Consider the following 13068-nt stretch of genomic DNA (forward strand, 5'->3'; position numbering starts at 1 on the left):
GCCAGTCTCATTCATAAGGTAACTGATCTGGTGTTGTCCCAGCTTGTCCAGGAATTGGTTACAAGGCGCATAATTCTGTCCTCAGTCAGAGCCACTGCAGGCTTATCTCATGGCCCAGGCCTCCCCTGTTCATATGGTAACAAGTTTGAGGAGCTGGTTTTAATGTGAATAGAATGCTGTTCCCGGCCAGAGTAGTTACAAGCATAGGTTTGGTTTCTCCTAATATTTTATCCATACATACATATATCTATTTCTACAGCATGAATTATCTCTACCATATATAACATTAGCCATACCTTTTGGTTCACAGCAAGGACATAACTAACAACTGGCACATAGCAATGTCAGCTCCTTAGGGAACACCCTGTAGGTAAATGTGCTACACATGTAACACCAGCAGCAGACAAAAGAAGAGATGCAGAGGCTGGAGCCTTTGATCACCTGAGGATCCACAGGATTCTGGGGGCTCTATTTTTAACATAGCCATTAGTTTTAAGACCAGTAACTTCAAAGCAGAAAAGAGAAAATTCTGCAAAGAGCTCTGCTGAGCACCCTGAAGTGGTGGGTGTTCCTGAGTACCAGTTCCACCTGGAATATGCCATCACACCATTCTTCCGAAGTTTAGAACTAGATCTCCATACAATACTCTTTTTTTGCCTTATTTGCATTGCCAGCCCTGTGCCACAGCTACACTCTTAGGTCTGCAGCTGTGCAAGGCAGAGTCCCAGGCTTGGCTCCAGCAGACAAAGGGAAACCTTGAGGAATTGGCATGCAGACGCTGCATGGGCTGCCTCAGATTTTTGCAAAACCCAGCCAAAAAAGTTGGTCAGCCCTCAGATTCCACCTGATTGAGCTGTCTGTGGATATGCAGCAGCATGAGATACCTCCCAAAGAGAGTCTTCAAGCATGAGCTGTTTTGAATGCCTATTGCCTATTTAACTGCAGATCTTGGGTGACACAGGGGGTTGAGATTTGTTTTTGCAAAACAGGAGAATGGTGGCTCACAGAGAAGAAAATACCTTGTGTCAAATTTAGTGTATTTTTAGTGTTTTACGTAAGTTTACATTTTCGGGTAGGGTGGAAGTGTTCTTTGTATTGACTTCATAGGGGTTTTTTGTCCTGAAGTTTTTGTCCTGACTTCCTAGAAAAGTCTTAGAGTATCAGAAGACAAAACAGTCTCTGGGAGGGAGTAAACTCTGAGTCTCGCTCAAGGCTAATTTAAAGCAAAGAACATGAAATTCTAAACTCTGCAGAAATGTTTGCATGCCCGAATTTTGTCTCTCCTTTATAGCTTGGCCACAGCTACTCTGAGGTGAAGAATGGATGCCAGTATCTCCACAACAAGCTGTTAACATGAAGAGATTAATACAGGAACTGGACAATCAGGAAGTGGAGTCCTGGTGCCAGTCGTCTGCTTCAGCCAGCCAGTCTATCAAGGGTAGCTTATTTACTTAAAATTCAGGATTAATACCTGTAAGATTATGTATGCCATTATTGAATTGTAACTTAATTATTTAAGATTATACTAATTAGTGTCCAAATGTGGTATTAAAGATGTTTCAGTAACTACTTTTGTTGTTATTGCTTATGGCATATTTCAAGCTGCTTTTTTCTTGTCTTTTTCAAGGCTTAGGTTTTGTGCATTGAAATAAATTTATCAGCAGACACTGGAGGCACAATAATTCTCCTGTGAAGTTGTGCACATTTTAAGAAAAATATTGTAGGAAATTGAAATACTTTTGGATAAGTCTAAGTCTGTTTTCTCTCTTGTTATAACTATTTGCCTGGAGTGATAAAGGGACTAGAAATTTGCAGAAAAGAACAAGAAATTACTTTGTTTTGGAGGGTTAAAGAGGCAGAAGCTCACCCCTGCAACTTCAGCCCCCATTGTCGTGATGGCTAAATGTATTTGCTTGTAGCTGTAGGTTTTTCCTATAAAATTGCTACTTCCATTGTGGAAGATAAGAGCATTCAACAATCTAGTAGTTCCTCAGCTTTAATAATATTGGGGAAATGAATGTTTTACAAAAATGAAACATATCTAGGTTTTGGGCAAGATTATAACTTAAACATGTTAGTATATTTATATGCTATTATCAAGTATTTTTTGAAAAGAGAGAGGAAAATAAGGTATTGTTTACATGAAATATTTATTGAAAGATTTTTGTCCGGAGTGCCACAAATATAACAAAAATGACATGTCTGTAACAATTAACTACTGTGATTACCAAATAGCAGAAACTTTTATTTCTTGCAGCTTTTTGGTTTATTTTAATGTAAATTGCTGCTTACTTTATCCTGTGAAAGCACAGATTGTTTGGTCAAAACTGAGCCAAACCTTTGAGTACCTCACTGCGTTTGTAATTTGAAAATGCTGCCAAGTGAAAAGGGAAGCATTATGTTTTCAAATCTTTTTTTTGGTGCTTTTGACACAGATTTTGGTAGTATGCCTAGCTGACTTCATCTCCGGCACCAAATTACCCTGTTGTGTGTCATTGTGAGCCAGAAAATGTTTCTTTTCCAGAAAACAGGCAGTTCTCCATACTGGGATCCATCCTGCCCTGTATCTAAGCCACATGCCTGGGTCTGATGTGAGCTGCCACTTGGGACATAGCGCCTCTGTGTGTGTGCCCATTCATAGCCCTGTCGCTGTGTCACTGAGACCCAGCACAGCTGATGGATTATTTTCTTCACCCTTCTTTCATAGCACTTGAGATAAATAGAGCTGGAGATCTTTCTCCTTTTTTAAAGCCTTTATTAAAAATCAGTTTGGGCGGGAAGAACTGACTGGTCGCGCTCACGCTGCCACTGCTCCCAGGAGTGACATGGAGGAGGAGGAAAAGTGCAGCTATGTCCACTGGTATGCAGGCAGAGCTGAAGCTTCCATCCTCATGAGTTCACCAAGAGATTCCCCATTTTTCAGTAGGACATTCAAGGTCCTCTTTCTAGGTGACGTCTTTTGAGGTTAGGGTGAGGGGTAAAAAGGTCTTAGTGGACCCTGGATTCTGTTCCTCGTGTCTAGACATCACTTCAATCTCTCAATTCCATGTTGGCTCGTTGTTTTTAGGGGATTTTGTTAGTTTTGGTGAGGGGCTTCTTCATTTGCATGCCAACCCAGATGTCCTCTCCTCTTCACCATCAGGGTACCATCTTCCAGGAAGCAGCAGGGGAATTTCCAAGGGGGGAATTCCCAAACATCAACAACAGGAAGTTAACAAAAAACTATTAACAACCAGTGTAATCACCTATTAACACCTATGTTGGTAATAGGTGTAATCACCTATTAACAACAGGTGATTACAACAACAAACAGTTAGAACTCCACCCTGGCAGCAACTGGCCCAACCTGTGAACTCTGCAAGTTTTTAAAAAAATGTGCAACTTTTCTACTTATAACAGCACTGACCTGTACTTGCCTGCACCTCTGGGTTACCGGCTGTGCCTACACTGCAGCTGGAAGTCAGTGCTGCTGCAGAGGTCCAGCACTGCAGTTCATCATTGGACCTGACAAGGCTTTAATGGGACGTTTTACTCCACTTGCACTGAGCATTTCTGAAGTCTTGTGAGTGTCCACAACAGTCTGTGTGCTGCAAAACAGTGAATCTGCATCTCTCTTGTGTACCTGGCGTGGATATTGCTGTTCAGCAAATGCCGGGAGCCCACTGGAGCAGGGCTCATGATGGTGTTACTGCCTGCCCTGTAGACCTGACCTGCTCACACAGACACACAAACACTGTCTGTGGTGACATGCTGGCTGGGGTGGCTGATAAAGTGTGCAAGAGTGCTGCTGTCATGTGCATGCAGAGAAATGGGAAAGATGTGCTGGTGAAGAAGAGGGGATTTGTTCTGGCACATTTGGGTAAGTGTGCTGCTTCAGAAGGTGCTGGAAATCCAGTGCTATTCCTTCAGGATTCCACTCCATCACCACTCCAATGCTGCAGGTGCTGTAGACAGGTGAACTCCACACGGGATCTCACTAATCCTTGATCCTGGCTGCTGTAAATCCTCGTGCTGGTATCTAGCAGTGATCAAACAGAATCTCTCTGCTCTTTTTTCTCCACCATCAAGCCAGTGCAGAGAACTGACTCCACCTCAAGACATTCCACATGATCAACAGGAAACCTACCTTTGGTCTTTCTGGCAGTTCTGTTCAATGAGGGGATACATCTTAACTGCATCACTTGTCTAAAAAATCAAAATAGGCTTTGAACATCTTGTGTTTTGAAAGCATAAACTTTGAGAATCTAAAACTTCTGCAAGTTTCAGCAATACTGTGGAAAATATAATGGGAGGTAAATGAGTATAAACAGAAGGTTATACCTCATTTGCAGAAGGTTTATATCTCATTTGCATAAAGCATTAATCTTTTAAAAAACTTTAAAAAAACTTTTATTGCAAGTTTCTTTTATCAAGTACATATTGAAATAAACAAAGGGCCAGGAGACTTCTTCTCCTTTTTAATGCCTTTATTAAAAGTGATCAGCTCAGGATTGGGTGGCTCGGCGGGTCTGCAGGTCCCGTCGTCTTCCCGGGCGACTCAGAGGAGGAGGATATGCGCAGCTCTGTCCACAAGGGGCAGAGCTGGGGGAATCCAGTCCTCGTGGGAGCCTTTAGGGCGTGATTCCCCGTAAGATGGTACTTTTGCCGGCTCAGTCAGCCTGGTCTCACCGCCGGGGTCGTCTCTCTTGGTCAGGGCGAGAGGGTCCGAAGGTGTTCTGCATCTCTGCAGGCTCAGCACTCGGCTCCTCACGTCCAGACATCACTCCAGTCTCTCAACTCTTAGGTGGCTCGTCGTTTTGGGGTCTTCTCTGTACACCGGGGGACCCATGCTGCATTGTGGTCTTGGAGTCACTTTGCATAGCCCCCCCCACCTTCTCAGGTCTCTTCTACTGTTCGGGAAGGTTCCCACCCTTCTGGGAAAGGTACAACTTAGCCTCGGGCGAGGCTCTGCTGATACAAAAGGAGCGATTAGCCACAACGACTCGTGATTACAATAACAAAACACGAAGAACTTCAGCAGCTACCCGTGGTCTGGCTGCTTTTTGTAACTTTTTCTCACAAAAAAAATATTACCCGAATTTTGTTCATAACACATATCATTATTGCCAATTACTGCTCCCATCACTTTTTCCCACTCTTGTTCCTCCATCCTCACTAGCACCGTGGAAGGATAGAGTGGGAAATGTCCTCAAAACAAAAAATGAAAAGACTTGCAATACCTGGAAGCATTCAAAGGGGACACAAGAAATGGCAGTGCCAGGCAGAGGTCTCTGTGGATCTTTGCTTTCATTGAATCCATGAATAGTTTGGGTTGAAAGGGGATTAAAAATCACCCCCTTGCCATGGCAGGGACAGCTTCCACTACCCCAGATTGCTTCAAGCCCTGTCCAGTTTGCACTTGGACACTTCCAAGGATGAAGCAGCCACAGCTTCTCTGGGCACCCTATTCCAGGGCCTCACCACCCTCACAGGGAAGAATTTCTTCCCAATATCCAATTTAACCCTGCCCTCTTCCAGCCTGAAGACATAACCCTTTGTCCAGTCACTCCAGACTTTGTCTGAAGTCTCTCTCCAGCTCTCTTGGAGTCCCTGTAGGCTCTGAAAGGGGCTCAAAGGTCTCCCCGAAGCCTTCCCTTCTCCAGGTTGAGTCCCCTAGCTCTCACCATCTGTCTCCATAGCAAAGGAGCTCCATCCTTGGGATCAGACTAACTAAACTAAATGTCATGGCAGAAATCAAGTACTTGTTGTGATGCACCATCAGGCTTCCAGATAGATAAATTATGTTTAAAATATGTTATAAACAAAAAAAATCTGCCAATTTTTTTTTTTTTTTTTTTTTTTGTGAAGAAAAAGGTTGCAAAAACTAGTCAGGCCACTGTTGCTGCTAAAGTGTTACCTGTTTGTTATGATAATTACAAGTCATTGTCGTTAATGGTTCTTTTTTGTATCAGTAAAGGCCCCATCTGGGGCTATCTTGATGGCTTTTCTCCTCAGACAGTGAAGAGAAGGGACAGACGTGGGGACGGGGTGGGGGAAGAAGGCAAAATAACCTCAGGACCAGCATGCCATGAGAGGCTGCTACTCCAAACGTACTGAAAAGACCCCCAAAACAACGAGCCAATATAGAGTTGGGAAATTGGAGTGACGTCTGAACGTGAGGAACAGAGTGCTGAGCCTGCAGAGATGCCGGAGACCTTTGTGGCCCCTCACCCTGAGCATGAAAGTCATCCCGAAACTGGGACCCGGAGAGGGGAGGCTGCAGGGTTCAGCATCCCCTGAGAGGGGAGGCTGCAGGGTTCAACAGGGGTCACCACGCCCTAAAGGCTCCCACGAGGACTGGACCCCCAGCTCTGCCGCTAGTGGACGAAGCTTCGCATATCCTCCTCCTCCTCCTCCTCTGAGTCGCCCTAGGAGACACGACAGAGATTGCAGACCCATCGAGCTGCCCAATCTTGAGCTGATCACTTTTAATAAAGGCATTAAAAGGAGAAAAAGTCTCCTGCCCTGTTTATTTCAACATGTCTCAGCAGTTGCAGAAGCTACAGAAAAATAATAAAAGCAAGTAAATTGAGGTAAACTAAAACCAAACATAACACAATGCTGACATCTTCAAATCAAGGACACATGGCCAAACAGCCAAGACAAGGCCAGATTATGTGGAACAAAATAAGGGCAACTCATCAAACTGGGTAAAGTGTAATTGTGGCGGGGGAAATTGTAATCACCAGCTCATGGCCACCAACCCAAGAAACCCACCAACTCAACAGATGGGTGAAGGGCTGGAGCACAAGTTTGATGAGGAGCAGCTGAGGGAGCTGGGGGGCTTAGCCTGGAGAAAAGGAAGCTCAGGGGGCTTTCTGGCTCTGCACAACTCCTGACAGGAGGATGCGGCCAGGTGGGAGTCAGGGTCTGCTCCCAGGGAACAAGGGAGAAGATGACAGTACATAGTCTTAAGCTGCACCAGCAGAGATTTAGGTTGGACATTCTGAGGTATTTCTTTCCAGAAAGGATGATTAAACACTGGAAGAGGCTGCCCAGGGAGGTGCCAGAGTCAGTGTCCCTGGAAGTATGTAAGGAACATGGCACACCAATATTGCAGTGACTTGTGAGGGTTCCTCAGGGTGAGAGACATAGATAAGAATCTTGCTTCATGATCAGAAGGCTGGATTTATTAATTTATGATATATAATACATTATGACTATACTAATAGGAATAGAGAGAAAAGTTCAGAAGCTTGCTAAGCTAAGAATAGAATAGAATCTAAAAACAAGAGAGCTCTCTGAGAATCTGTCCCTGAGCTTGGTCCTGTGATTGGCCCTTAATTGTAAACATGGAACATGAGCCAATCACAGGTGCACCTATTGCATTTCATATCAGCAGATAATTATTGTTTACATTTTTCTTCTGGGGCCTCAGCTTCCCAGAAAAGACAAATCCTAAAAGAAAGGATTTTTATGAAAAGATGTCTGTGACACACCAATGCCATGGTCTGATTGACAAAGTGGTGTCTGGTCACAGGCTGGACATGATGATCTCAGAGCTCTTTCCCAACTAGTCAGAGGAGAGACCTCATTGCTGTATTCAACCTTGCTCAGGAAGCAAAGGGACAGACATTGATCTCTGCCTGGTGGTGCCCAGTGACAGGACCGAAGGGGACCTGAAATTGTATCGGGGCGGTTTAGGTTGGATATTTGGAAAAGCTTCTTCCCCCAGAAGGTGTTTGTGCACTGGAAGAGGGAAGTGGTCACAGCACCAACCTGACAGAGCTCAAGGTGTACATTTGGACAACACTCTCAGGCACTCAATGTGATTGTTGGAGTGTCCTGTGAGGGGCAGGAGTCAGACTTGATGAACCCTGTGCATCCCTTCCAATGCAGAATGTTCTGCGATTCTGTAATAGATTCTGACATGAGCACAAGAACAAAACTGAACAGGCAAACTGAAATTGGCATATGAGGAGCGAGAGAGCCCTTTGACAACAGTGGCCACGGTCATCAGCCCAGCTCCTTTACCTGCCCCAGCCGCTTCTGCTGCCGTTTTTGCTGACTTAAGCTGCCCTTTGACTCCCTTCCGACTCCCTTTGTCCCCCTCAAGCGCCCTTTCTCGGCCCCAGCTGCCCCTTGCCCGCTCCTTCTCTCCCTGCCTTTTCCCGTGCCTTTAATTCCTTTCCCGCCCGTGGCTCCCCTCACAGCGGCCGCCATGAGGGACCCGCTGAAGCGAGCTGGGGCCACCGCGGTGCTGCAGCCAACCGGGCCCTCGGGCAGCAGCTGCATCAGCCCGGAGCTGCGACACGGGCCGTGGCCGGGGGTTCGTGAGGAGCAGCTGCGAGGGGTAGCTGTGGCACGGTGGGGAACGGGGCTGCCGGGGCTGGGCGGGCGCCGCCGTGGGGAGCGGCATCCCTGGATTGTGCCAGTCCAGGTGTGGCAGCGGGCCCAGGGCGGGGACTGTCCCCTGTGCTGGGCACTGATGCGGCCACACCTCAAACCCTGCGGGCAGTTTTGGGCGTCTCATGACGAGAAAGACATTGAGGGGCTGGAGGATGACCAGAGAAGGGAGCGGAGCTGGGGAAGGGGCTGGAGCACCAGGAACGGCTGAGGGAGCTGGGAAAGGGGCTCAGCTCAGCCTGGAGAAAAGGAGGCTCAGGAGGGAATTGTGGCTCTGCACAACCCCTGATAGGAGGGTGCAGGGTCAGGCTCTGCTCCCAGGAAACAAGCGAGAAGAAGCAACCTCAAGTTGTGTCAGGGGAGGTTTAGATTGGATGTTGGAGGAAATTTCTTCACATGCAGGGTTGTCAGGCACTGACGGAGTGCCCAGAGCAGTGCTGGGTTAGTGGTTAGACTCAGGGATCTTAGAGGGCTTTTTCAGCCTTAACGATTGCGTGGTTCTGTGATTCTGTGGCTGCAAACAGAGCTGTTTTTGAAGCTTGACTCTATTTCTCGGTCTAGACAGTCATGGTGTCTGTGAATGTCAGTGCCATTCTTCTGGCCTGCCAACTGATGGTGTATATTGTCCATGACTTCCTAGACATTTGCTGCATTAATAGAATACTGCACACATTTTGTGTGTATGCAGTTTGCACTCCTTCAACTGTAAAGAGAGTTTCTAAGTTATAGAGAATGCTAGAACCAAACTTGATTTTCACTTTGTTTTACAAACTAAAATTTCTGCAACTGTAAAATTATCATCAAGCCTGATGGTACAATTCTGTCTGTATCTTGTGCATCATTAAATATTTGTTCCAATTTTTTTTTATTTTATATTTTATTTTATTTAAACTGTGACCAATGCTTATAGAGACCAATGCTTTTCTTTAATATCTGGCAGGTCAGACAAATGTTTCTGGGAGAAATGGCAAGTTTGGAAGCCATCCTGAAAACATAGACAGTAAGAGTGCCTAAACCCATCAAGGTTGTAGAACTGCCTGGGGACAATACTGTGGAGGTGATGGAACATTTCGAAATGAAGAGCTTACACAGGAAAACAGTTATTTTTGCCTCCTTTGACCAGAAATTTTGGCTATTATGACAATTAAATCACTTTCCTTTATAAAAGAAAAGCTTTTGATAAATTGTAAATTGATAAATGATAAATTATACTGCAGAGAATTGTATAAAACACTTTATAATGCCTCACCTAGTAAACTGATAATACATCAAGAAGTGACTCTGGGTTTTGGTTACTTTTGGTTTGTTTGTTTAGGTAATTAGTGGTTTTTACAATAAGGTTCCTTTTTACAGTAGGGAAAATTACCAACGTGATCACCTGTTTTGTGTACTTGCCTTTGATATAAGAACCAGTGCTGTAATGTTTGCCATGAGTTTGCAGAGGCACTTTCCCAAATGAATTAATTTTGATTTCAATATTTTTGCAACTCTTAATCTTCATTTCGATGGTTTCAAACTTTTGACCCTTCTCTGTGACTAGCACTTAATATGATGAATCCCATCTGATTCCGCTGGGGAGATGATCATGACCAATTTTTTCTTTTCTCATTTTCAGAACTTCTGTAGCCACTTTTAAGTCTTGTCCCTCATCCTGCTCATTGCCAGGGTTTGATTCATGAAGAGCCCTCAGTGAGTCCCCAGAGAAAAGACAGAGAACTAGCTGGTTTGGATTTCAAGTGGTACCTTTGGGGTGCAGATTCTGGGGGATAGCTACTATCTGTTAACAGGAACAAAATGAGGAACTAAATTTGCTTTAAATGACATTGCCTTTAGAATAGAGAAAGTTCAGAAAGGTCAAGAAAAGTAAAAGGAACATAATTTGGGGAGCAACTGGCTGTAAGTCTTGTTTGCAATTACTACAAGATTTTCCTGAACTTTGTTGAGGATCAGCTTTTATTAAAAATAGATAATAAACCAGGCCTACCTGACACCCCTCTTTGAGGCCTTTTAGAGAAGAGCAGCCAGAGACAGTGATAGAAGGAAGAGGATCAGCCTTGTTTGGTTTGACAGACAGTTTGCCAGAGGAAATTTAAAAAAATGGCATAACATGTTCCACATTATGTGCATGCTTTCTTACACATACCTTACTGAAAATGCTTAGGGAAGTGATACCACACAGGAATTAGAATTGATAGTTTATTATTGTCAGTAAATTTATGATTTCACTTTCAATCGTGGTGTCAGAAAAAGCCAGGAAAGTACATTTTGTCTGTATTAATATGCAGTCTTGATAGGAAGACAAGGTGTTTGTAATACTGGGAAATTTTGGGAAGCTATTTTGTTAGAGCTGAAGAACTACTGCTTGCTTGATAGACATTTTCAAGTAACTCCTGGAATATCAAGACCTGGATTCATTCATGTGTCAGAGATGCTAAAATTATTTTTGTTTCTTAGATATTCAGCACTGCTTGGAACTCTGGCTGGCTGATCTTCACCTTCATAACCAGCAACTTAGAGAGATGATGAAGAAAAGGAGTGCAGTTGGTACAGTACACAGCTGTTTGCAAATTTAACCTAATGAATAATAATTTACAAAATAATTAAAATAGCTTTAGCCACTTCAGGACATGTTCATCTTCTTCCACTAAAGATAGTATGAGAATAGGTTGGGACGAAACACACAGGTGGGAGTGTTCTTCTTTTTACTTTTGTTTGCCCTGTTTTGGATCTCTGTGATCAATTCAGTTTGGAAGCCTGAACCACAATCTCTACAAGAACATGGTATCAGAAGAGATACAGTACCTCAAAATACAAAAATAAGCAGTATAACATGGTTACCAGCAGCAGTAACTATTGTAACAAAAGAACGTAAACCATTGTGAAAAAAAGAATATTAGAGTGCAACTTTTTTTATTCTCAATGGAAGCAGCATTGTACCCTTGCATAGTTTTTAAGGTTCATTTGCATTTTGGATGCTCAGTATTTTGTCATTGGTGTTGAATTTATGTCTTTGGATTGAAAGGTAAAGGACAAAGGCAAATGGAAGTCCAGTTTGTGGATTAGTTTGGCTTTTATACAGTTACCTGCTGTGGTTATCTTCCACAGATAGGTTGTATTTCATCAGACTGATAGGATTTTGTCTCGTTTCTCCTTTGGTGACAAAAAAAAGGGTCAAAATTATCATAAGGTAAATAAATTAATTTTTGTGGAGCCATGAATAAGAAAACCATGGTTTATCCTGCTAAGAAAAATAGTGCTTTGGACAGCACTTATAGCTGCATTGGACACAGATGGCTCTTCAATTTTTGGGGTTTTAATCACTGAGAGAAAATTAATTATTCCTCCAATTTAACATTTTAAGATAACATTCAATTAAATGGTAGCTCTTCCTGTCCTGGATGGTAACTGCACAAAGGCTGTGTGATCCTCAAAAGATTTATTTGAAAAAGAAGCAAATCTGCCTTTTGTGTGGTATAGAACTGACATCTGCAATAGTGGTTCTTGAGGTGAACAGCTGGCAGAGTGACTGGGTGAGTTTCTTTGCCAGACAAAGGATCCAGCCCCAGATGGACCTGATTGAAAGGAGCTCAGGAGACAGGGAAGCAAGGGAACTTTAGGCACAGCTTCAGGTACAAGCAGTTCTCTCAGTTCTCATTACAGTGACAGCTGGGTATCAGTTATCTAGATTTTATTTTCTTAAAACAAAGCTCCTATTCCTTGGTGTGCACCAGGTTCTGTCGGTAGGAGACTCCAGTTTTTAGGGATCAAAATGCCCTTTATTCTAGGGTGTAATGGCTTTTGCCACATCACCCTGTGCTAACATTACAGAGTGAATTCCAAAGTGCCAGCACTTTGCCTGACTCTTTGGGAAATCTTACAGGTGGAAATCATATTCCTCACTCCCTGGAACACTTCTACAATGAGAAATGTACATAAGCAGGGCTGTTCTGCATATTGTTGATTTTCTGTTTGCATCTTGTTAAGTGACTGCAGTTTTGGCTCTTTGGGTACTTCCTCGAGGTTGCTGAGAGATGCCTGAGCCTTCTAATGCTGATGTGGTGGTAGTTGTTGTTATTGAATCTGGTCAATATTACAGCACCAAATGCAGCTTTAAATTCTTTATTGTCTTCCTAAAAGAGATTTGATTGACTGTTCTGCTGTTAGCTTTTATGAAAAACAGAAATCCTCTGGATTTGCTCAGCATCTCTGTTAACTTAGTCCTGTGCTGTTTGAAGTTACAGGTTTATTTAATTGACTTTTTAAAAGTTTAAAGTATGCAGATAAACGTCTACATTTTAGGGTGAATGATGGTAGTAATTTACATGTCTTGCTTTTCCCCCTGCAGGTGAAGATACCCAGTTTTTTCTGTGGTGTAGAAATCATTCCTTCTCTCCTGCATGGGGATGTCTGGGGAGGAAATGTAGCTGAGGATGATTCTAGTCCAATTATCTTTGATCCAGCTTCTTTCTAAGGCCATTCAGAGTATGATCTTGCAATAGCTGGGATGTTTGGTGGCTTCAACAGTTCTTTTTATTCTGCTTATCACAGTAAAATCTCCAGAGCCGCAGGGTTTGAGAAACACCTGAAGCTTTATCAGCTGTTCCACTACATGAACCACTGGAACCATTTGGTTCAGGGTACAGAGGGTCTTCTGTAAACATTACGAGAAACCTTGTAAAGTAA

General features: G+C 43.5%; 1 pseudogene; it reads left to right on the forward strand.

The window, feature by feature from the left end:
- Window positions 1-8200: 8200 nt before the first annotated feature.
- On the forward strand, window positions 8201-13068 carry LOC128941475 (ketosamine-3-kinase-like; annotated as a pseudogene).

This window comes from Melozone crissalis, unplaced genomic scaffold (genome assembly GCF_028551555.1).
Source record: "Melozone crissalis strain CALT ecotype California unplaced genomic scaffold, PUWL_Pcris_2 ptg000036l_1, whole genome shotgun sequence".
Classification (NCBI taxonomy): domain Eukaryota; kingdom Metazoa; phylum Chordata; class Aves; order Passeriformes; family Passerellidae; genus Melozone; species Melozone crissalis.